We start from the raw sequence: 15612 nt of genomic DNA, 5'->3' as shown, positions 1-15612 counted from the left end.
AATACAATGTGACATACTAGGGCTGACAGTTTGTTTGTACAATATGGTTGTCTTTTTTTTAAAAGCTGTTAGTGTCTGTTCTGTACCTGTACCATACAAGTTATTAAATAGTCTGACACTATCAAAACATACTACCAAATGAAAAACATGGAACTGGGTCGCCTGGGTGGCTCAGTGGGTTAAAGCCTCTGCCTTCGGCTCCGGTCATGATCCCAGAGTCCTGGGATCCTGCCCAGCTTCGGTCTCTCTGCTCAGCAGGGAGCCTGCTTCCTCCTTTCTCTCTGCCTGCTCTCTCTCTGCCTGTGTCTCTGCCTACTTGTGATCTCTGTCTGTCAAATAAATAAGTAAAATCTTTAAAAAAACAAAAAAAGAAAGAAAATCATGGAACTGTATGCCATGAGTTTGTAAATCTGGAAATCATAAATTCAATAATAAATTCTATATTTTATACTTCTATTTACATATCACTGAATCCACAGACAAAATTGTAATTATTCATAGGTTTCATTTTTTAAAATACTTACCAAATATGGCAGTTTGAAAAGAAAATATATTCCTACTGATAATAGAATTTTCTCAGGAAGTAAACTAAGATGATTATAAAAGCAATTTCACTATCTTTAAAATGCAACAAAAAAAGCTTGAGAATTTCCTTTCCTGACATCATCTATATTTCATTACATTCATTAATAATTCATAATCATGAGATATATTTAACATCATGAAAAATAAATATTTTTTAGGATTTGTACCATTTCTTTTTACTGGGAAATAGTTTGTAATAATATAATACATGCTAGTATATTTTAATTTCCACTCTGCATGAGGGAGGGATTTTAAGTCATTTCTTGAGAGCTTATCAAATTTATTGATGACTCTAAGTTATGAAACTGTTTTTAAATAAAATTTCATTTATATGTGTGGTATATAAAAATATAGAAAAATGTATTACTTAAAATGTTAGCAGAATATTTGAAATTTAATATTATCTTTTCCCTCCCCATTTTTGTGCCATTAATCATTAGGGAAAGATTAAGAATATCTACAGCACTTAAAGAGTTTCTATTTAAAAGCATACTGATGCTTTACAGTTGATTAATATTTTCCATCTTTTTTCACTGACATACCCTCTCCTGTCACAGTGCTGCTAAGTATATGCAAAAAGCCCAATTCCATTATTGCCAAAAATAACAAGAGGAAAACAAATATAGTTGACCCTTGAACAACATGAATTTTTAACTATGTGGTTCCACTTACATGCAGATTTTTAAATAAATACATTATTATAGATGTATTTTCTCTTTTTTATGATTTTGTTTCTCTCACTTATTTTATTGTAATATTACAGTACATAATACATATAATATACAGAATATGTGTTAACCAACTGTTTATGTTAGTAAGGTTTCTAGTCAACAGTAAGCAGTTTTGGGAGAGTCAAAAGTTATATGGGGATTTTTTACTATACAGGGGTCAGTGCCTCTACCCCCCTGCACTGTTCAAGGTTAACTGTAAAACTTTTACAAATTATAGCCTCCACTATAGGCATTTTTAATTCAGATGTTTATTTTTGAAAAAAGTAAAAAATATGATTTTGAATAAGCAGCTACCAGGTGGCAAAACTGAATAACCAATTTTTAGAACTTAAAAGGCTTTTTAAGAATTCCAAATGGAAAGGTGCCTGGGTTGGCTCAGTCAGTTAAGCATCTGCCTTCAGCTGAGGTCATGATCCTGGAGCCCCAGGATGGAGCTCTGGGGTTCCAGTATCAGGCCCTGCAGCATGCTCCCTGCTCAGTGGGGTGTCTGCCTCTCCCTCTGCTCCTCACCTGGCTCTTATGCTCTCTCTCACTCTCTCTAAATAAATAAATAAAAGCTTAAAAAAAAAAAAAAGGAAAGAATTCAAAATAGGATGACTGTTTTATCAAAATAATTTTTATAAAAAATATATAAATTCTTTGTAAATGGTTAAGAATGTAAACTCCTTAGTCAGACTACCTGAATTACAGTCTGGGTCCCAATAATAATAACCATATGACTTTTCAAAAGTTCTTTAGACTTTCTGTGGCTTAGTGTGCCTACTCTTTAAAATAGAGTAGTTTTTAAGTTTTTAAGGTGGATTAAATGATATAATACTTGTAAAGAGAGTTTGGCACAAAGCATATGCTATATGAATATTTTTAAATATATATTACTTATATATATTTAAATATATTATATATATGATTTTTTTGGAAAATAGATATCATACCAAGCATACTTCAGTACTATCGGTATAAAGGACATGTGAGTTATTGGAAATGATTATAAATATTTGTGATTCTTCTATAATCACTATAAACAAATTTAAATACAAATAAGAGACAATGGCATAGTCCCAATTTTTTCTATATATAGTTGTATGTCTGATACAACTAATCTAAAACTGATAAATCTAATAATCTAACTATTCAAGCCTCAAAACATAAATTCATAAATGTATATTCATTTTAAATTTTCTACATTTCAAAAAAATATCACTATCCCAGTGTTTCATGTAAAATGATTATACATTATTCCAAACATTTTAAATAATACTTACAGGTAACTAAAATTGAAGATATTGTTAGCCATACTTTACTGATGAGTAAAAACTCTAAAAGGTTTGTAGCAAATTAGGAGTGGATCTAGTCTAAAATTCCCTATTGTTTCCATTATAGATCCCTATTTCATTAATATGTACTTCCTAAAATTATGTGATTACAGTCTTCCAACATTTTGCATAGGAATCAAGAGAGGAGGAAGTCATGGATGGACAAAATTTCATCAGAGAAAAATAAAGGTTACCTGACTTCAATATTTTAAAATAATGGAGAAAACGATTTAATTGTGGAATAAGTGAAGTAAATAAAGGAAAAAATGAAATAGGTTCTCAAGGCAAAACTGTTTCAGAATCCAGTTGATACAGTGGTTTTCAACAAGAGGGTTAAGGAAAGAAGAGCTGAGGGAAAGAGGGACAAAGAATTAATATTTTTTGACCCCTATATTGAATGGGGGTTGAATATTGTTCTACTGGGTGGAATCCAGAAATGTTAAGCTTTCTGAAATGATGACTCCTAACTACAAATTATTGCCTTACCCAAAGTTCCAATAAGAATTCCTCAAAACCCACAATTTTTTTTTTCCAACAGATTTTAAGGAATGTGAATGTTTTATGGATTAGGAATTTTATAGAAAGTATTTTACCATTCAGGCTTAATTATTATGCTCTTCAAAATCTTTATAGTTCTGAATTATTCACTAATAGTTTTTCACAAGCAAGTAGGAAATATTTAGCTTAGAATTTAATTTCCTCTAAACTTTTGAAAACTCAAAGAACTTGCAATCCCTTCTTTCCTAATAACTTCCCTGTACTTGAAAGAAATACATGTTTAAAAACCAGAGAGGTCCCATTGGAAAATTGCACCATTTTATGCAACCACCGTCAGAATCATTTTTATCTGAGTTACCGCTATTAGTGTTGTATAAATGTGTTAGTCTGTAACAGAAACTAGAAAACGATGCTTAAATTAAGAGAGTAACTCATTTCTCTCAAATAGTGAAATATACAGTTGGCCTTTTCAGGCCACCTCAATGATGTTACTGATTTCCTACTTGCTTCCGTATATGTGCTCTGCCATCCTTGGGCTTCCGTCCTCAAAAGTGACCTCATGCTTACAAGATAATCACTAGGATTCTCACCAACCCATTGGCTTTTCAGGCAGCAAGAAAGAAGATGAAATGACACATGCCAGTCGACTTAAACTCCCTCTGCTTTTTGAATCCCTGATTATCATGAACAAAAACTACTGTTAAAGCTCATCGATCAGGTCTCGGTTACAAGCTAGCTCTATTTGCACAGCCTGTTTGTACATTCTTTGCCAGGCACATTCCACTCCCAGCAAAATCGGCTTACTTTTGGTGAAAAAGGTGAGAACTGATAAAGAATAGGCAGGCAGCAGTCACAAGGATTAAGGATTAAGGAAAGTGATTAGATAATTCTGAGTAGATGAATTAAAAAAAAAAAAAAAGGAATCGGGTAAGGGAGATTGGGTCACTTGGCATGGAGCTCAGGTCTCTGAATGCCAGGAGGAATGCAGGCAGGCAATTGCCATGACTGAGCAGGTCTGCCAGTTTGTTGTTATGATCCAAGCAAACAAGACATCTTGGCAGCAAAAATATTGGCTCTAGAAAAGATCATGTCTGCAGTGCTAATTGGGTATAGTTCAATTTGGAATGATAAGAATCTGGTCATATAATCAAATTTCCTGTACAGCTAGGATCTTACCAGTCACAATTATATTTTTAACCTTCTTTTACATTTAAATCTTTCCTCCAGTGAAAATTACTTTAAAATTGAATTCTTTATCAGCTGCCAAATTAACAAATCTATTAATTTTTTCTGCATTATGAGAAGAAAATGAAATAAACACATTTCCTCAATTTTTTTTTTTTACCATCCGTCCATATTTAACAATCTTGCATGATTTCAGACACCTAACTAAACAGAGTCAGAATTCAAACCCATTTCTGTCTCAGACCAACTTACAAGTATTTAACCACTATGCTATACTGTAATTTCTCTAGGATTTTGCTGAACTGCTATTTTAATGGCTATAAAGTGCCTGGATGATGAACAGGAATCAAACTGCACTATTTATGCATCAAAGCACATGGGAAACTACATTTAAACCTGGGCAAAAATTGCTATGACTGTCATTAGCACATCGCTGGGCAACTCTGATGGAAAAGCGCCTTAAGCCACAAATATAGAGAAATACTAAAGAAAGTAGGTTTCTTGGAAAAGAGTATATAGGAGGACTACTTACAGAAAAAGTGATTAGAATTACTTGAGCTCATTTCAAAAGTCAGAATGAGGTCTTATTGCTGGAATCTACAGATAAACTGACTTGCCCATAAAATCATAGATACTCTAGGACATCAGGGATACTCCATGCCTGGGGCTGTATAAACAATCTGAACGAAATATATTGTATTTATTTGCTTGTTTGTTTGTTTATAGCAAGAATTCATGTGAAAGATTAGATATTTGGGCTAGCCTCACATTTTTACTAGTTCAGATTTTTTATTGTTTGGATGAACTATCTAGTTGAGTGGCATTTTGGGGGCTGTAGGGAGAACAGAAAGTCTGTTAAAGAGAGCACTGCTTTCAAAGTGTACATTTCATTCCAGTGTCATCAGACTTATGTGGAGGCTTGAAAGAAATGATTAAGGAACCCTATATCAAACCTACTAAATAGTAATCTCCAGAGTAAACACCTGAAGTTTTTTATGAGCTTCACAAGATGATTCTTTGTACACAAACAACTGAACAATGTTGGTATTGAGGACTGGCATTCTTGTATTTCTTGTTCATTACTTTTATATTATGGCAAATGGGTGGCATTGTAATCTCTTTCTCACTCTCCCATGCCAGTTGCCTTTATCACTAATTATTAACAAGGTACCCTAGACTGAACCCAGATTAAGTCTTTAGATCCTTCTCAACTCTATACTCAGCAAGACTTATGAACTGACATGCCATCTATCAACTTGATGCTAATTTTCAATAAATATTGATAGAATTTTGTTTAATAGGATTACTACTGTACTTACATACATTTGGTGAAAATTGCAAGTTTGAAACTCCTTTATGGTCTCCAAACTGAAGAAAATGGGTAAAGCTCTAATTTGTGTTTCCTTTCTTGATAATAAAAAAAACATTGACCCCTAGCCTACTGTTGAGCTTTAACTAACTGAAAGAGCCCTAGTCAATTATCAAATAAATTCTCCTTCCTCTTAAGTGAAATCGTGACTCTGAGTCTATGAATAGGCAGTGTTGGGACACTGAAGGTCCAGATTTATAGAAAATTAAGAACAGGATAAGGACTTTCAAAATCCAGGATCATGTGAAAAACAGTTATAGGCACCAGATACTAAGTATACTGTAAGCAGAAACAAGTCTCTATAGGGGAGTGGAAATACCCAAAACAAACCAAAAAAACCAAACAAACAAAAACAAAAACACAAAAAAAGGTGAGTTATAAGCCACCAGTTCTAGTCATTTCTATAGACGAGCTGATTTTACTTCATGTTATACTCCATTTCTTGTTTGTGGGTGCCATTTCTTGCATATGGGTATTTTATTCATTGTTAATCATTTTTCTATCAACTAATTTGAGTATGATTTCTTCTCCTTGTTACCAAACATGCTCTGAAAAAGACAAAATTTTGTATTTATTGAAATAAACTAAACCCATATAAAAGTAAAAGGTACTTCTGTTTCAATAGAGGTATGAAATTTCTTTGCCACTGAAATGTAAAATTATATATATTCAGTAGGATATATTAGCTTTTCACACTTGGGTAAGATGTGACTGAAAAAATAAATCATGTGATTTTAAAATCTAAATATCAGTTATATTACTTCAAAACACTTTAAGAGCATGGGATGGAATAATATAATTCTTCTTAACAGATTTTTAAGCATGAAAGCTTCACTTAACTTCCTTAAGCCAAGTCAAGGTCAACCACTCATGTGAATTACGTGCATTATACTTAGAGTAGAAAGAAAATGATATTGGTCAATTTCTCTGCATACTAACTATATACTGATTTAATACGTAAAATTTAGGAAACTTTTAAGACTCACATGTACATTAATAAAAATAAAATTTCAGTTTACAAGGTTTGTAAGTACCAATATCTACTTGCTTTAATATTGAATACATTAATTCTCTTGCGAAGTGAAACATAACTATTTGATTCCAAAATCAGTTGATATCCATCTATATTTGATTATTTGATGGTAGTTTATTTTTCCACCAAACCAGCATATTTTGGAACACTTTCTTTAGCTAATACATTATAACTACCATTGTTTTATGCTGTAAAGTCATACATATGCACTCTATGGAATATTTTAAAGTAGAGGATGGAAAAAATACATATCATAGCTACCTAGGAATAATCTTTTCTTCTTCCTTATCTCTTACCCATGTCAGAAATATTACCATCTATACACAATTACTTAAGGGGATATCAACATTGCTATATTGGAATAATACTGTATTTCAGAAATTAGAAGAAGGTTAAAGTTTCAAAAAAAAAAACCAGTTTGTCTCTAATATTCTACTGGAAAAACACTGTTACCTCTGTGCCACTAGCATACATTTCAAAAAATTTTTTCATTAAAAAAAATTATGGTAATGCTGACCTTCTCCTACCTCTTGTTCACTCTTGACTCTAACCTTCCCATCATGGCTAACAACAAAATAATTCTTGAAGGTTTAGCATGTCTTCGCTAAGATAGCAAACAAACCCTCTTTCCTATTTCTTTTCCTTCTACTTCTTCTCACAGTATTACTCAATACAACAATCTGTTAGTCTTATTTTTTTTTCCTTTTCCTCACTGTCCATATCCAGGTCACCATAACACTGTATTGGCAAAGTGTTTTCAAGCTATTTTTCTAGAGTTCCAATGCAAGCCCTCAGCCCAGGAACCATTATATATTATCTGAATTTTTAAAAGAAACAGTTCCTGAAAATCCACACCTTTCTATCCCAATTCTACTTTCACTTCCCTACTTAGAACAACTCAGTAACTTCCCATTTTTTTTCAAAAAATAATAATCCAAACACATTTTCATGGTCTTTCAGGTCCTGCATGTCTGAATACTTTCTGTCTCTCTACCGTCATCACATACTAAGTTCAAATCACTTAATTCATCCAGGACACCACAGCCATAGCTGTTAGAAGACTGCTATACATGCCTTTTTTTTTTTTTTTTTTTCCCCTTTCCTCTTGGATTTTTTCTCTCTTTTCTCTGCAGGGCCAGCTTTTCTTCATCATTCAGGACTTGCCCTACCTGACTTGCTCCCAGAACCATCCTCACAATACTTTCTGCGGTAGATCTGTCCATACCCATTAATTTCCATCTTGCCTACTTTTTGGTTGCTTTTATAGCATTTATTCTAGTTACTAAATACTTATTTTATATGAAAATTTTATCTATTCCCAAAATTGAATGTAAGTTCCCTGAAGGCAAAGATTGTTTCTATCTTGTTCACTCATGGTCTCTAGAGTCCGTCATAGTACCTACTGCATAATAGATTCTCACTAAATAGCTTTCGAACATATAGTTGAACAAATGACAATGGCTGATACTTTTGTGTGTTCATTCCAGCTTTTTCCTTGCTTATAAATAGTTTTGTGGTCATAAATACTATATCTTAAGACATTTCTATATCCTAAATGTCTTTTTGAGATATGGAAATGTAAATAAATTTAAAATATAGTATAAAATATTGGTTATACATCCAGATTTGAGCAACACATTTTTAGTTTATTTTCTTACACCATACTTCCTAAAAGTTATTTTCCTAAAAAATTATTTCCTAAAAAATTATTTTTTAATTTTTATTTTTAAGTAATTTTAGAATTACATATTTGTAAAAATAGTGTTCCCATACATCTCTACCTAGATTCTCCAAATGTTAAAATCTTACGTAACCATAGTGGAATTAACATTCATATAATATCACTGATTAAATTATAACTTTGTTCTAATTTCACCAGTTTTTCCACAATTGTCCTTTTTTCCCCATTTCTAGATCTATTAGGGATACATTGCATTTGATTGTTTGGTATCTTGGACTCCTCCAATATTTTTGACAGTCAGTCTTTATCTTTCAAGACTTTAATATTTTTGCAAAAATTTAGTCACATATTGAATTTATAGGATGTTCCGCAATTTGTGCTTATCTAATGTTTCCATAAAATTAGACTGAAGTTTGAAATTGGGGGCATAAATATCACAGAGATGATGTGACTGAATGGTGGTGCAAGTTATCAATGGGCTGTCTTCTTCTCTTTCTCCTTCCTCTTCTTGTGATGAGAACATGGAAAATTTTACTCTCTTGGAAATTTTCAAGTATGAACTACAATATCATTGTCTACCATTACCATATTATTGTCACCATGCTGTATATCACATTCCCATGACTTATCTATTTTATAGCTGGAATAGGATACTCTTGGCCTCCTTTACCCCTTTCACCCACCTTTAAGCCCTCTCTCTCCCTTTTGGCAACTGCCATAGTGTTCTCTGAGTTGTTTGTTCATTTCTTTTTGGGTTTTTCTTTGTTGTTGGTTTGTTTTTAGATTCCACATATAAGTAACATTATACAGGATTTTTGTGTTTCTTTGACTTATTTCACTTAGCACAATACCCATATGATCCATCCATGTTGTTGTAATGGCAAGATTTCTTTCTTCTTTATGTCTGAGTAGTATTCCTTTTTATATATACCACATCTTCTCCATGCATGCATCCATCAATGCAAACTTAGGTCATTTCCATATCTTGGCTGGTGTAAATAATGCCACAATGAACATAGGTATGTGTATGTGTTTCTTTCAATTAGGTTTTTTTTTTTTTTTTTTAATTTTCTTGGGATAAATACACAGCAGTAGAATTGGTGGATCATATGGTAGCTCTTATTTTTTTTTTTTAAATTTTTGAGAAGATTCTGATTTGTGACATTTTTCCTGACTGTGGATTATTCTGCCAGGGATGGGTTTTTTGGTGAAACCAGATTCCTGCCTCTTCTACCCATCTTGATGTGGCCTTTTTATCATTTGTTATAAAGAAGCTTTTCATTTAGTTTACAGGTCTTTTTCAGAAGGAATCATTCTAAATGTAGCTGTAGATTTGGTGTATTGTGGGAAGAGGTTTGTTCAGGATTTTCCTGTCACCATCTGCATCATCCTTTATCATGACTCTTATTGCTGAAGATCATAATCTTGATCACTTGCATAAGGTTATAATCCAATAAAAACTCATTATCATCATCATTCTTCCTTCTCTTCCCCTTCCTCCACAAATGATTAGACCAGTCCCTTTTTTCTGTTAAGAAACTTATCACTTTCTGGTATCACAGACATTCCAGAATTTATATGTTAAGGGATATATAGATCTCTCTCTCTCTCTGTGTGTGTATATATATATATATACCCACACACATATACTCACACACACACAGACATATACAGTTGTTGAGATGTACATTTTTTTTAAAGATTTTATTTGACAGAGAGAAACACAGTGAGGAAGGGAACACAAGGGAGGGAGAGGGAGAAGCAGGCCTCCCGCTGAGCAGGGAGCCCAATGCGGGGCTAAATCCCAGGACCCTGGGATCATGACCTGAGACGAAGGCAGAGGCTTAACCCACTGAGCCATCCAGGCGCCCATATGTTTTTTATAATAGGAAGAGTCATCAATATCCGACAAAAGAAAAAGAAAACAAGGATAAAACTTCATTTTCCTTATAGCACAATCAGCAGCCAAAGTAATATTGCAACACCAGCCTCTTCAAGAGCGACCCAAGGGCTGCTAGGTAGAAAACTATCCTATGCAAGTGGCAGTCTCACTCTGTAAAAGTAAAAGATAAAGAGGAATTCCCTCTACTTAAAAAGAAGAAAAAGATTATTCATTGTTCTTATTCACTCCTACCTCTCCTTTTCTGAGTTACCTTAGAAACAGATAGGAAATAATATTTGGGTTAACACTTTGGTCAAGCCATTTCACAATCTAAAGATGTCACCACTGTCCAGGATTTTTTTTTTTTTTTTTTTTAGAGAGAGAGAGAGAGGGTTGAACAGGGAGGGTAGGGGCAGAGGGAGAGAGAGAATGTTAAGCAGGCTCTACGTCCAGTGTAGAGCCCAGGGTGGAACTTGATTTCACAACCCTGAGATCATAACCTGAGCTTAATTGATTGAACCACCCAGATGCCCTGACTGGGAATATCTTTAATTTTTAAGATACATATTTAAAGTTAGTAGTTGCAAGATTATTTTGCTTCCCACATTTGTCCTCTGCAGCAGAAGTAAACATTAGAAAAGTGACAGGTTCTGTTTCTCATGCTAGAGGTCCACACAGGGTTTCTTTCAGTTTGGGAACCATCGTGGTTCTTACTTTCTAGAACACTTGGGTCTGTATCAACAATGAGTGTGTAGCAGCTTCCTCTGAATACAGGACAGAGATCCCCATATTCCAGAAAAAGAGTAGCCAATCTGAAGGACTTGTGCCATAAAAAATAAGTCAGCACCCTTAGCTCTGACTTCCCATCATCCAAAAGAAGTATAGGTGTCAGGTATGGGCAAACTTTCAGTAATAAAGTTATCAAGTCACTGGAGAAGGCAGTAAAGCAAACCTTGTTGTGAGGAACAAAATGCCTTAAGTATAAACTTCATATTTATGATTTAAAATGGCTGCCTTTGAAATGAGTTATCTAAACAAGTGAAAGACAGTTGTTCATTACATATTATCCTAGTCTGATTTTTCTACTTGAGTGTTCACACCAAATCATGCTTTAAAAATAAAACAAACTTAGGGCACCTGGGTGGCTCAGTGGTTAAAAACCTCTGCCTTCAGCTCATGTCATGATCCCAGGGTCCTGGGATCAAGCCCCGCATCAGGCTCTCTGCTCAGCAGGGAGCCTACCCAACCCCCCGCCCCGCCTGCCTCCTCTGCCTACTTATGATTTCTGTCTAATAAATAAAAAAATCTTAAAAAAAAAAACAAACTAGAGTGGGATGTGTAGATTTTAACATATTAGAAATTGCAGAATGTGTATGCCACTTATTGAAATAGCACTAGGCCCTAGGATTCCATTGGTATAAATATCTCCTTTGCATTTTAACAATAACAGAATGATTAGAACAAAGACATGATCACAGTCTCTAATACTGAATTATACTGTCTGTCTTTGTTACAAATCAGCTTACATAGATTCACTCTATTTTCTATGCATTTTGTCTTTTAAATCCCCTTTTACAAAATACGTATTTAAAAAAATCAGAAGACAAAATGTTTAGAGGAGCAAGTCTTGTGAATTATCTTTCCCTTGGTTACTATTAGCAAGTGGAGGGATAATCATGGACTTTGAGTGGCATGGCCAAGCGTTTCCATGGATCATTTTCCCCACAAGTTCAGGGATGAAAAAGATGGGAAACCCTCTTTTTCAAACATGTGGGCAGAGTGACACAATTCTTTAACTCTTCAAGATATCTTTCCAACATTTTTCACTCAGTTGCAATGATGATCCCATTAAAGAATGCAATGGCTAATAAAACTCTCAACTATGATTCCAGCCAAGGTTACTGTCACCAAGCCATCTTTCTCTATTGTTGTTTGTGTCCCACCAACATCTTTCTCCATGCAGTAACTAGTTGCCATATTCAGGGTTGCAGTATTCTTACTTTCCTCTTAAGCAAATGAATGTGCTTTCTGAAGCTGGCAGATTCTCTGTGTGAAGGTTATACTGTCTGTACTTGTTTGCACCAGAGCTATCAAGCCTCTAGCGTCTTGAGCTTTTCATATGCACCTGGGGTCACCATGCCATCTTCCATACCTGAAATCATAAATGTGATCTCCTGGCCAAACCATGCTAACTCTTTCTACTAGGATCCAGAGTTATGTGCTTTCTGAGTTGAACAGAAGTGTCACCATCCACATCTTGTTTATGGTTTACTTTTTTACTTTGGGGCTAAGCACCTAGCTAGCTTCTGTGCTAAGGAAGATTAAATAAATCACTAAATTGGCTTAAATTCATTAGCAACAGTTGAAAACTAATGCAGACATCCTATCACTGCCTCTTGACATCAGGACTGTGGTTTCATCTAAGAAAATCTCAGTTGCCTATGATTTCAAATCAAACAGATCAATTGTATAGTTGGGGAGGTAGTAAAGGTAAGGTGTCTTAGGAAAAAAAGAAACAGATTACCTGGTGTGAAATTGTGTGTGTGTGTGTGTGCGCGCGCGTGTGTGTGTGTGTGTATCTGCTCCTGATTCCTGATGCAGAGCTCCCAAAACCTCTTTAATGGAGGTGTTAGGAGGGGGCACCTGGGTGGCTCAATGGGTTAAGTCTCTGCCTTCAGCTCAGGTCATGGTCTCAGGGTCCTGGGATCAAGCCCCACATCGGACTCTGCTCAGCAAGGAGTGTGCTTCCCCTTCTCTCTGACTGTCTCTCTGCCTACTTGTGATCTCTCTCTCTGTCAAATAAATAAATAAAATCTTAAAAAAAAATAGAGGTGTTAGGAGAATCTTTTTCCTAACATTTCATCTTTGATCATAGTTGCTGACACAGAGCTCTTAAGTCCTTTGAAATTTCCTGAGTAATAGCAACATCCAACACTGGATTTCTAAATCCTTTGGAAGATCCTAAAGTGTCTTTGTTCTAATGAGCTGACTCTTGGTGGGTTCTTAAATGGGATCAGGAACTTTCTAGTCACAGAAAGACCAAACCATGACTAAAATCTTGAGACTTTCAGCCCTCTCACACCCCCTAGAGAGCTGAGGGACAGTAAATGGAGTTAATTATCAATCATGCCTGTGTGATGAAGCCTCCATTAAAAAAAAAAAATTCAATTAGAATGAGGTTCAGAGAGTTTATGGGTTGTTGAGCACATTGACATGCCAGAAGGGTGGCATACTCAACTCCATAGGGACAGAAGTTCCTATGTTTGGGACCTCACTTTATGTATCTTTTCACCTGGATGTTTATCTGTATCTTTTATCATTAGTTTTATTATATAATAAGCTGGTAAATGTAAAAAAAAAAGGGGGGGCCCCATCCCATGAATACAAAGTTCACTATCTCATCTGAAGATTAAAGACTTTGATATGTCTGCCTTCAGGTTTTTGTTTTGTTTTGTTTTGGGTTTTGTTTTGTTTTTAGGGCACTTATGTGCAGCTATAAATGCTTTGTCTGTAGACTTCATCTGGATTAAGGCATCTCCTTATGGGTAGCCCTGATGATTCTACACCATATGAACCCTGGAAGTTGAGTGTCTATAGAAAACTCCCCCAAGACAGTCCAGGAGATCTCAAAGATGTTTATAATCTTTAACATTTATAGCAGTACAAACTGCTAAGGCAAAATAATGGTTAGAAGAGAAATGAGAGAGACTGAGACTTGATTCATCACCTGCTGAACTTCAGCTGCTATGCTCTTGAAGAGTTCAATGGATCTTTCACCCAACAAGTCCTTATGCTTCCTCAATGTGTTCTGTGTATATTCCTCACAAAGAAGACAAAAAGCATTTCCTGTTGGGCTGCTGTCCAGGGAAGTAACAAAGAAGATTGCTTCCTTCCCCTCAGTGATGAAAGGCCACCACTTTACCAGTTGTGAGCACTCACATGCAGGTAAGAACTTGCTTTTCCTTGGAGAAGAACTGGGTTACTTCTTTGGATGTACCACCAGCAAGTTTAAGAAAACTGCTTTGTGAACTTCAGTGTACTGGGTCTCCATGTGATGTTTGAGCTGCTGCAGTACTAGGTCTTTGTGCTCCTCACTTACAAACCCAACTGTGGCCTCTCCATTCCTTCCACCTTGGGCATTCAGACAAAGTGCTATACTTCCCACAGCAATATCAGGTCATTTGAAGAATCCTGCAACATCTTGTTCTGGCCTGCCATAGTAAACCTTGAGTCTTGACTATAGTGTTATCATCAATAAGTTCCATCTTGCTGCAAGTACCGCTTTCAAATTTGGAACTTACTATCTCTGGATCTGCAAAACCTGTGATTATAGGGCTCTGAAATCATTCCTAAAATTATATTCCCCACATCTAACTTGAGAGAGGGTCCATACTGGGATACTGAGCTATTCTCAAAATTTAAACACTGTGTCATTGCTGCAATATCCAGTTTATCAGTATCAGATGAACCAGAGCAATACTTGAATTTTCTTCAAAGACAGGGGGAAAAAAAAAAGTAGTAGTACTCGGGCAATAATACATTCTTCCTGGAAGCCTTTAGATGTAGGATTTGCCTGACTTGAGGTTGCCTACCAATACAGACACAGAAGGAGGTTCCTACCCCAATGTTCTGTTCATCACTCACTGACTGGTTAAACTGGGTCTACCTGCTGCTGGGAAGATAGGTTTTTGGGATGGATCTTAGTTTCTTTACAATTTTACATCAGTTCCAACTGACCCAGTCTAACTAGTACTCTATACTAATTACTTTGTGTACTTGTTGTTGGCCAGATCCATAACTTTCCATAACAGCAGGATCGGCTCCTTTTCACTGGAGCCCAGCTTGATCCTTCAAGTGGCCCCAACGGTGACCCTAAAAAGCACTATCGAGTAATCCAGAGACTCATGAAAATAGGTGGGGAGAGAAGGGCTCTGAGGTAGAGAGGTGGGGTGGGAGTGAGGGGAAAATCTTCAATAAAACCTCTTCTATGAGAAAAACAAAATGGTCCCCACACCCCACTCCTTGCCACCGCTGCTGCAAAAAGTGGTGGCTAACCATCTAAGTCCACACCAGACTGATACTCCACCCCCTGGGCAAAAAACATGTAGCTGCCAGCCTCTCAGGGCCTGGGAGTAATCTTAAGACAAGTGGCAGAGTTGCTGGAGCCACCAGTCTCAGTGGGCTTTCTTAGACTCAGAGGGCCATGCTGCACTTCCCCTAAGGCCTTGGTGATGCCACCTTCTTCACCTTCAATGGCTTCACAGTGCTGCTCAATGGCAGCTCTAATCCCAATGAATTTCTAGAACTTGAAGAGGCACCTGGACCAGGTAGGAGC

The 15612-nt window shown here is 35.7% G+C and overlaps 1 pseudogene; it reads right to left on the bottom strand.

The window, feature by feature from the left end:
- The window catches only part of LOC116589371, a 111256-nt pseudogene extending 95921 nt beyond the window's left edge, over positions 1-15335 (bottom strand).
- Positions 15336-15612: the final 277 nt, after the last annotated feature.

Source organism: Mustela erminea, chromosome 4 (genome assembly GCF_009829155.1).
Source record: "Mustela erminea isolate mMusErm1 chromosome 4, mMusErm1.Pri, whole genome shotgun sequence".
In the NCBI taxonomy this organism is placed as follows: Eukaryota; Metazoa; Chordata; class Mammalia; order Carnivora; family Mustelidae; genus Mustela; species Mustela erminea.
Note: the sequence above shows the minus strand (reverse complement) of the source record. Positions and strands in the feature narration are given on the sequence as shown.